General features: G+C 36.1%; 1 long non-coding RNA gene across 2 annotated transcripts; it reads left to right on the forward strand.

Moving 5' to 3' along the window:
* Nucleotides 1-3,252: 3,252 nt before the first annotated feature.
* LOC105740512 lies at nt 3,253-6,540 on the forward strand. Of its 2 annotated transcripts, XR_004032418.1 has the most exons (3): nt 3,253-3,505; nt 4,625-4,648; nt 4,930-6,540. It is a non-coding gene; the product is annotated as an uncharacterized LOC105740512 (long non-coding RNA). The 2 variants fall into 2 exon arrangements; XR_001116552.2 differs by lacking the exon at nt 4,625-4,648.
* Nucleotides 6,541-9,516: the final 2,976 nt, after the last annotated feature.

Consider the following 9,516-nt stretch of genomic DNA (forward strand, 5'->3'; position numbering starts at 1 on the left):
TCCCAAAGCATTATCCAGAGTAAAGGAACCAAACACAGGAGTAAATGCTATATGATTCCATTGATATGAAACTGTAACAAAATTAGTCTCTGGCAGTAGAAATCAAAGCAGCAGTTTCCTGGAAAAGAAAATTGGTTGGAAATGAGTGATGAGTGAATTTTTTAGGTAATAAAATATTCTATATCTCGATATGAGTGTGGCTTCCAGGGGTATATATTTATCAAAACCCACTGGCCTGGGGCTGGGGGCAGTGACTCATGCCTGTAATCCCAGCACTTTGGGAGGCTGAGGTGGGCGGATCACTTGAGGTTACTTGGCCAACATTGTGAAACCTGGTCTCTACTAAAAATACAAAAAAATTAGTCAGGTGTGGTCGTGTGTACCTGTAATTCCAGCTACGTGGGAGGCTGAGGCACAAGAATCGCTTCAACCTAGGAAGCGGAGGTTGCAGTAAGCCAAGATTGTGCCACTACGCTCCAGCCTGGGGAACAGAGCGAGAATCTGTCAGAAAAAATAAAAAACCATTGGACTATGAATTATAACTATAAATTATAAGCTATAAACTATACCTCATTAAAACACTACATTAAAAATATTTTAAGATCTGTCCTACTGTATTAGTTTTCTATTGCTACTATAACAAATTAACACAAACTTACTAACTTAAAACAACACAAATTTATTATTTCATTGTGTTTAGGCCAGAAGTTGGAAATTTATCTTATTGGGCTACAGTTAAGGACTGCTTTCCTTTCAGGAGGCTCTAGGGGAGAATCCATTTTTAGCTACTAGAGGCCAATCACATTCCTTGGCTTAATTCAACTTCAAACCCAGAAATGACCAGTCAAGTCTGTTTTGCATCACATCGTTTGGACACTCTTCTGCCTCTCTCTTCTACATTTAGGGACTCTTGTGATTACATTGGGCTCACCTAAAATAAGGGTAGTCCTTATTTTAAAGTCAGTGGATTAGCAATCTTAATTCCATTTGCAACCCTAATTTCCTTTTGCTTTGCAATATAACACATTCATAGGTTCCAGAGATCTGGACACCATTTTGGTGGGGAGGATGAACAAAGGAGTGCTATTCTGACCACACCTAGAAACCTAGCCATCGCACCTAATATTGTTTCTATGAGAAAATAACAATTATTGAATAATCTGAGCCATTCAATCTATAGCCATCTGTTGAATGTTTACTATTACAAGACACTAAAAGAGTAATCCATAAATAACACACTTTCTGTGTCTCATTGACAATATTGTACAAGGTATTTTCAGATATATTGTAAGCATTGCAAATTGCTAAATGAAGCTTGATACGGTGGCATAAACCAGTAGTTTTCTGTATCCTCTGCTATACAATAGACACCTCTATATTGAGGAAAAATGCTTTTTACTATAGAAAATACTGGAGCTTCAGATATTTATCCCAAACACATACCTGAACATTAAAATTACTCATTGCTGTGAATGACTAGGAAACAAAAAAAGCAGCAGCCCTGCTTAGCAGGTATCATATTGAGCGTCAAGGTGAAGAACACTTTTGAAATCTTCTGACCATTGCCATCTCACTCATGCTATCAATTAACAAAACAGAGGTGGGGAGGTTGTGGAGGGGTGGGGCAAGCTCAGACTTAGCAGTTAGAGCAAATTCTTCCAAGATACATGTTTCTGTTTCTGTAAGATTTTCTTTAAGACATAGTCTTCAGATTTGTTCCACCTCATAGTGTTGAGGTCTAACTTTCCTTAAACAATATTACAATTATCCTTAGAAATTTGTCAGTAGACTTGACATAACAGAGAAAAACAAAGTGGATCATTAATTTTGTGTTAGTTAATAACTAACTTTATACCTTTAAGCCTTGAGCACAGTCCTTTGATTTATTATAAATAACCCAGAAACCTTTCATAATTTTCCTAGGCTATACATTCCTGGATCCCACCCCAAAACATTCTAATTTAATTTATCTGGGTTCCAGCTAGTATATCAGGGCTTAAAAGGTACCCAGGTGGTATTTATCTAGTATTGAGAACTACTGTTTTAAGGTCAGAGTTAAGAACTACAGAAATAAAGCAAGAACATGAATGATTTGGCTAAAAGAAAGCAATTTGAGTTTACCACCCCAAGAGCTGTATTACAAACTTAAGCACTGTCCACAGCCTGAACAACTGGTATTTTTTGTATAGTAAATTATATAGCCACATAGCCAATGTATGTCTGATAGTAAGTACCTGATAGTAATCCCCATATATTTAAGTATATATTTATTGAATCAATCAACCTGTCAAGTATCATCACACAGTATTTTGTTCTTCAGTCATCTCAGGATGATTGAAAAGATATTAAGAATTTTAAAACACATGGATTTTTTCACATATTTTGATTCATTTAATGTTTCAGTTAAAAAAAAGTCTGATTTTTTGTTTTGTTTTGTTTTTTTGAGATGGAGTCTCACTCTGTCACCAGGCTGGAGTGCAGTGGTGTGACCTCAGCTCACTGCAACCTCCACCTCCCGGGTTCAAGCGATTCTCCTGCCTCAGCCTCCCGAGTAGCTGAGACTACAGGCGCACACCACTACTCCCAGAGCTAATTTTTTTGTTTTTATTTTTGGTAGAGACAGGGTTTCACCGTGTTGGCCAGGATGGTCTCAGTCTCTTGACCTCATGATCCACCTGCCTTGGCCTCCCAAAGTGCTGGGATTACAGAATAGTCTGAATTTTTAAAAAAATTTATGGCTCAAACAACGTGTTAATGTTTGTTACCATTTTTAAGTGTCCAAGATATCAAAGTGAGGTAGGAAATCAGCAGGACTTACTTTCTGAGCAATAATCATGACCCTGCTGATAAAGCAGAATGCAGTAAAGAAACAAGCGGAAACTAGCAGATGGCGACAAAAGCAACCTCCAGTTGCCTTCACTGATTAAAGACCACCAGCGCTATTTTTAAACATAACTGTTTAAAAATGCCATGACAACGATCCAGAAGTTATCTTATATGGTTTCAGGAATTTCCCCACCCCTTTCCTATAAAATTCTGAAAACCAGCCCCTTAATTAGCATACAATTAAGAGTAAGGATAAATATAGCTGGCCAGCAATCTACCCGGACTGCCCCTCTGGACTGCTCTGTTTGGGTACACTGCTGCTGCTGCTGCTGCTCTGGTCTGTTCTGCCTATGGAGCAGCCACTTTGCTGTACACCGCTACTCCAGGCCACTCTGCCTATGAGGAAGCACTGCTCTGTGGGACAGTGATACGGCTGCACACCGCTACTCCCGGCAACTCTGCCTTTGGGTCAGCCCTGCTGTGTCTACGGAGCAGCTATTTTGCTGTATGCTGTTGCTCTAATAAACTTCTTTCTTTCTCTGCTGGCTGGCGCTTGAATTCTTTCCTGAGTGAAGCCAAGAATCCTCCCAGGCTGAACTCCAATTCGGGATAAACCTGCAACCGCTGGAGAACTTGATAATGATTTTTTTTAATTAATTTTTTCACTTATTAATCCATTGTAAGTCCAAGATTTCTATAGTGTTATAACAGATGAAGTAATAAATAGAAAACTGTTTAGTGCTAAAAAATGAGTCATATTCCTGGATAGAAATCTTTACAGGAAATTATTTGTTTGATTGTTTGTTTGTTTGGGATGGGATGTCTAACTCTAAATTTTATTTGAATCTTAATATCAAAAAGTGCATATGTCCCCTAAGGGATAAATATTGTCAAACAGTGGTGAGTAAGAAAACAGTTTGATTAGAAGTCTTAGTCCTCCTTTTATCCATAAGGTTGATTTGCCTTTATTCGTTGGATACATGTAATATGGGCCATTCCCTAATCTCCCTTAGATAATTATGGGTACTTTCCTAGGTAACTGTGCACCTGAAAAGGAGAGCAAATTATAATTTTCATGCACTGGCTCCAATAAAACACTGTTCTTGAGTATGCAGACCAAAACTTTTAACAATATTAAGGGCTTAAAAGTGGTAAACAGAATTCAAAGTAAATTAATCTCACAATCAGTTCCGTGTGGTCCAATCCCCACTCTGAGGATAGCTTCATATTTCCTTTATTCATGGTTTGAATCACTATCACAGCGTATTGCAGAATTCCATACTGGCTTCCTGGTACATAGAGTAAAGGCTATTACAGTACCAAGTAAAAGCAAAAGCCACTGAGCCTCCCTTTTCCTAACACAGCAATAAGTGAAATATCGTAATATATGCATAAGGGTATTGAAGTGATTGTTATTACCATTAATATGATATGTTTTAAAATATTTTTTTCCTTCTCTTGTACACAGGAGATAATGGTGAGGGTTACATATGTGGCTCGCCTATATTTTGTACAATCTCACAAGAGAACCATGACAGAACTAGAGGAAAATAGGTGCTACTCAGATATATCGGACACAAAGAACAGTGATATCATTTTTATGTTTAGCTTTTGGACATGACTTTGGGTTAGCTCCTGTTGAAAGGGAAAAGCCCATTTGAAATCACATCATAGAAAAGAGTTATGTTCAGGGGGGCCATTTTAGAAATCACATATTTTTAAAAAGAAAGTATGGTGCGGGAATTTAGGTAGCTATTGTTTCTCACATGAGTACATTTCTTTCTTTGCTTTTCAACAGGATTGCACCCCTTGGACCACTAAAGTGAGTTACATTCAGTAACAGATTCTTTGTCCTTGAAATTTCAGTATTATCAGTGATAACCAGGGTAAAAGATTGAGATTTAAATAAGATTTGAGTTATCTAAAAGTAAGAAACCAAGTAGAAAAGTCATATGTTACTATTGAGGAGATAACAGGAAAGCCTGTGTCCTTGTCTTTAAAAAAATGCTTTTGCTTGAATTTTGTGAGGTACCCCAATGTCCTTCCAATAAAAATCTCCTCTCATTTCTCACTTATTTTTTATTACTTCTCTTTTCTTCTCAGTTTCTCAGTTATTTTCTGTTTCTTGCAACCGAAGACCCCTAAGTTACACAGAAATCAGATTTAAAAATATAGACTCAGAGGAATGTAATTATTTTGAATTGAATGGAGCGAAAAGTGCTGAGACTCCTACCCACGTTCAGATATATGAAAGTGGTGCTCAATGAGAAAGAATCTTTAAACAACCACAAGCAGCGACCGGCTGGAAACTGGGCCTCCTGAAGATGAAGTCCAGAGAACAGGTGGCTGTTGCCATAGATCCGCTTAAATAGGATGAGGAATGGTAAGCCCACCGAGTAGAATGGCTACATCTGACAGGCCTAGTAATGAAATTGGAGATGGGAAAGCCCAGGCCCTATGGGTTTCAAAGCACAGGATGAAATTCAGAATCCTTGTGTGAGTGTACAGAACAGTCCCTTATTACTTGCAGCTATGCTGCGGAGCACACAGAAAACTAATTCCAGGGATGCATTTTGCACCTTGCTGAATTATAATATTAGTTGAATTCATAAACTCTCATGTATGTGAAAGCTAAGGCATTAATTAAGAAAGAGTGGACTAGGTATAACGTCATAACAACACTCTGGCATCCAATTTCCAGAATTTAAAATTATCTCTCCGCCTAAATAGCTGTGGGGTTCTAAATAACTTACTCAAATTATATGTCTTACTTTTCATGGGGAATACTAACAATATTGTTAGTAGAATTATTTCATGAATAGCTATATTTTAAAGAATAAATTAGATAACCCACACCAAACACTTAACACAGTGCCTAGTACAAAGATAGTATTTGGATGTTAGCTAGTAATTCAAGTAAAATCTTTAATAATTTTCAAATAGATGAAAAAGATCTGTATTAAGTGTATTTATCAAATGATTACTTACTCTGCTACACAATCTTCATGTTCAAAGAAATTTAATGCATATTTCTTACAATCAGAAATCTTCCAATTATTCTGGGAAGGCCTGAATAAAACTTGTAAAAATTTAAATAATAACATAGGAGAAATAGAAGGTCAACGTAGTGAGACAAGAACTCAGTCACAAGGTTTTATAAGATTAAATGCTCAATGAATGCTCTTGGTAAAAGGTGTTATATTTTTCTTAAATATCTTTTTTATCAAATGACTATTTGATCTACTGTATTTGAAGAGTTAAACTCATTTCTACATGTCTTATTTTTGCTTATGTTCTTATAGCAAGGATCAGTCAGACCTAAATATTTGTTTCCGAACTGCACACTTTGGGTTTTGACATTTATTGTTTTATTTCCTAAGCCAGAAAGTGAATCTTTGAAACTGTAAGACAATAATCTAAGTGGAAAGTGCTTTGAAAGCTCTTTGTAGTTGGCAATAAGGCTTTATTAATGACAATTGTTCTCACATGATGGATGTACTTGCCATAATACCTATGGGCTTATACTGTGACTATTAGTATTTCCTTGAACAATTCCCTAAGTGACCATATATAATTTAATACACCTAGCCTCCCAAAACACATTGTCTTGTGGATTTGTCAGTAGTGTATCTTAATGAGAAAAAATGTCCTCCTTAAATCAAATGTAAATTACTTTTCAAAAAAAAATCTAACTACAGATAAAACGTACTTTTAGAAACATAATCTTGCAATACATTTATTAAAATTTTGTTAATTGAATCATGTTTTCCATTGATTTGCACTATTATATTAGAGATGTGTTCTTATAGTAAGAAATTTGACCAAAAGTGAATAAATATCACAACTTAGAAATGCAGAGTATTTTAGATTACATATTCAAAAAGAAAACATTTTGCTGAAATAATATGTAAAAACGTATCTGTAAAGTTTTCTGCATTCCTGTGTGTGAACTAGAAAAATAGTACCTTAATCACATAGCTATTGTCAGGAGCAATTAAATAAGACTTTAAATGCTATAAATTTCACAATACTGTGCAATATTTTTATCATAATCCCCTTCACAAACAACATGGCTTATCTGTAGTTTGCCTTGCTTGCTCTACAAATGCTCAGATGACCATCTGGTACAAAACGGTGCTCAGAATCATTTACATCTCTCTTTTTCTTCTAAGTTATTTCATTACCTGTTTAGCAATAATTTCACATAAAGACAATAACATCTATTTTGCTTAATTTTCTATTGATATCTAGTTTCCAACAATATTTAACTTTCTATTTACTTTTAAAATGTAGTCTGCAACATAGCAAGTGAGTTCCTCTTTCACTAAAGATCGAGGACAGAGAATTTGGGTCATCTGGCCTAAAGTGTTTAATAGCTAAAAAATATATCAATCTGGTTTAAAAGTGGAAAAAGTGACATAAAGATGTTGAGCTGACCCCTTCTCACTTTATTTCTATGGATCATCTCATGGTTCTAATTCAAGTGTAATAGCAGAAGTTGGATTCTCTTCATGCTACAATCATAAGAGATGTTGTTAAATGTACACTTGTCATATTCCTTTAAATACACCCAGAAAGGATTTATTCTTTCCATTCTGTCTTCTCCATTCCACTACCATAACTTGAGTTCAGGTGGACTTTTCTCTCCCTGGACCATATATCCCAATAATCTAATATAACTACACATAACACCAATCATTTCACACATTAGATGCTGATCTAATCTTCTGCTCACCTCACTAACCTTATATTCTTGAAAACAACTCTAATCGTATTACTGCAAAAATATCAACAGCTCATTACTTAAGCAGTAAAATTCAAACTCTTAAATCTCCAAGTGAAGGTCTACTGTCATTGACCCCTGCTTTTCATCCAGACCCCAATTCTTCCTGACACTCCCATGAAACTGGAGTACTTACTCTTACTTATCAGTACCATTCTAGCACTCGTACCTCCATTTGTTGGCTTGTGCTAGTCCTGGGTATACTGCCGCCGTCTTCCCACACTGATGATTGCACCCAAATAGAAGGTCATTCATTGATTTTTTACTATCACAACATTTAATTATTCACTTAAGATAACGGCCTCCACTTCATCCATGCTGTTGCAAATTACAAGATTTCACGTTCCATTCTATGTATCCCCTAAATCTGTCAAAATAAAAACAAATAATTTAATGCTCATTTGCTTGATTTATTTCTGTCTTAAATTATTTGGGGTACTAGTAAAAGAATGAGATTAGATTCAGGCAATCTCTAAGGCTCCTAAAGTTCAAAAATTCTATTCCAGGCACTCAGAATATCATGACAAAATGTGAATATTTTTGTTGACTAAAGTGGTATATTAAAGCTTGTGTTTGACTAAAAGTGAACCGCTGGGTGAATTTTCACAATGTGAACACACCCAAGTGACCAACACCCAAAGAGACAGAATGTCAGCAGCACCCCACAAAATACCTCTAGTAACCCCTCCCAGTTCACCAGGTACATCAGTAGGTAACTGCTGTCTTAACTTGCAAAAGCACATATTAACTGGAATATTTTGGAACATCATGGACATGGAATTTCTCTCACAGTTTGTACTGTTTTGTGCCTGGCTTCTTGTTGTTGTTGTTTAACATTATGTTTGTGAGATTCATCCAAACAAACAAACAAAGGTTGTGTTTGAAAGACATTTGCCAATATTTGTTTTTAAATTACTGTCAATACTTGAAAAGGTCGCTAGATGTAGATGTTCTTAGCCTTCCAAGGTACCATGATTTCTCAATTTCCTGCTCTACCTAGCACAGACAGCACCTAATTCTTATTAAACACAATCAGCAAACTGTAGAAGTGTAATAATACTGTTAAAAAATCTAGTTCCCAGCCAGGCGTGGTGGTTCATGCCTGTAATGCCAGCACTTTGGGAGGCTGAGGCTGGTGGATCACCTGAGGTCAGGAGTTTGAGACCAACCGGGCCAACATGGCAAAACCCCATCTCTACTAAAAGTACAAAATAGCCAGGCATGGTAGTGGGCGCCTGTAATCCCAGTTACTCAGGAGGCTGAGGCAGGAGAATCGCTTGAACCTGGGAGGTGGAGGTTGCAGTGAGCCGAGATTGTGCCACTGTACTCCAGCGTGGGCAACAAGAGTGAGACAGCATCTTAAAAAAAAACAAAAAAAAAAACTACTTCCAATTTAATAACTCGCTAAAAAAAATCTAGATTCCTTAAATTAAATTATCCTGTTTAGGCACAGTGGTAAATATTTAGCAAACTACAAAATATTTAGAAAACACTATATAGAAAATGTTGCTTCAGAAAATAGTCCACACATCTTTGAGAAGCTAAATTTTTTTAGGTTTAATATAATGAGTTCAGACATCCCAAAAGATGTAGTCAGAACTTATAAACTGATAAGCACAGTTGTTTTGAACTGAAGGTTTTTCTTATCTATAACTTCTCAATTACAGTTCAAAACCTAAGGGAAAGTGGCTGTTTATATTCAATTTTCTGAATAGTTTAAATTTGTGTCAAACTCTGATACTTTAAAGATCAATTTTTTTAAAACTTTGACAATAGTTGATGGATCCCAAAAGAGAGGAGATTTGAATCATTAAAATAGGTTCCATGGGCAAGAAAAATGAACTGAAATCAATATAACAATTCCAAATGAATTTCCATCATCTTCACAGCTGTTCAGAAGACAGAAG

The sequence above is a fragment of the Nomascus leucogenys genome, chromosome 11 (genome assembly GCF_006542625.1).
Source record: "Nomascus leucogenys isolate Asia chromosome 11, Asia_NLE_v1, whole genome shotgun sequence".
In the NCBI taxonomy this organism is placed as follows: Eukaryota; Metazoa; Chordata; class Mammalia; order Primates; family Hylobatidae; genus Nomascus; species Nomascus leucogenys.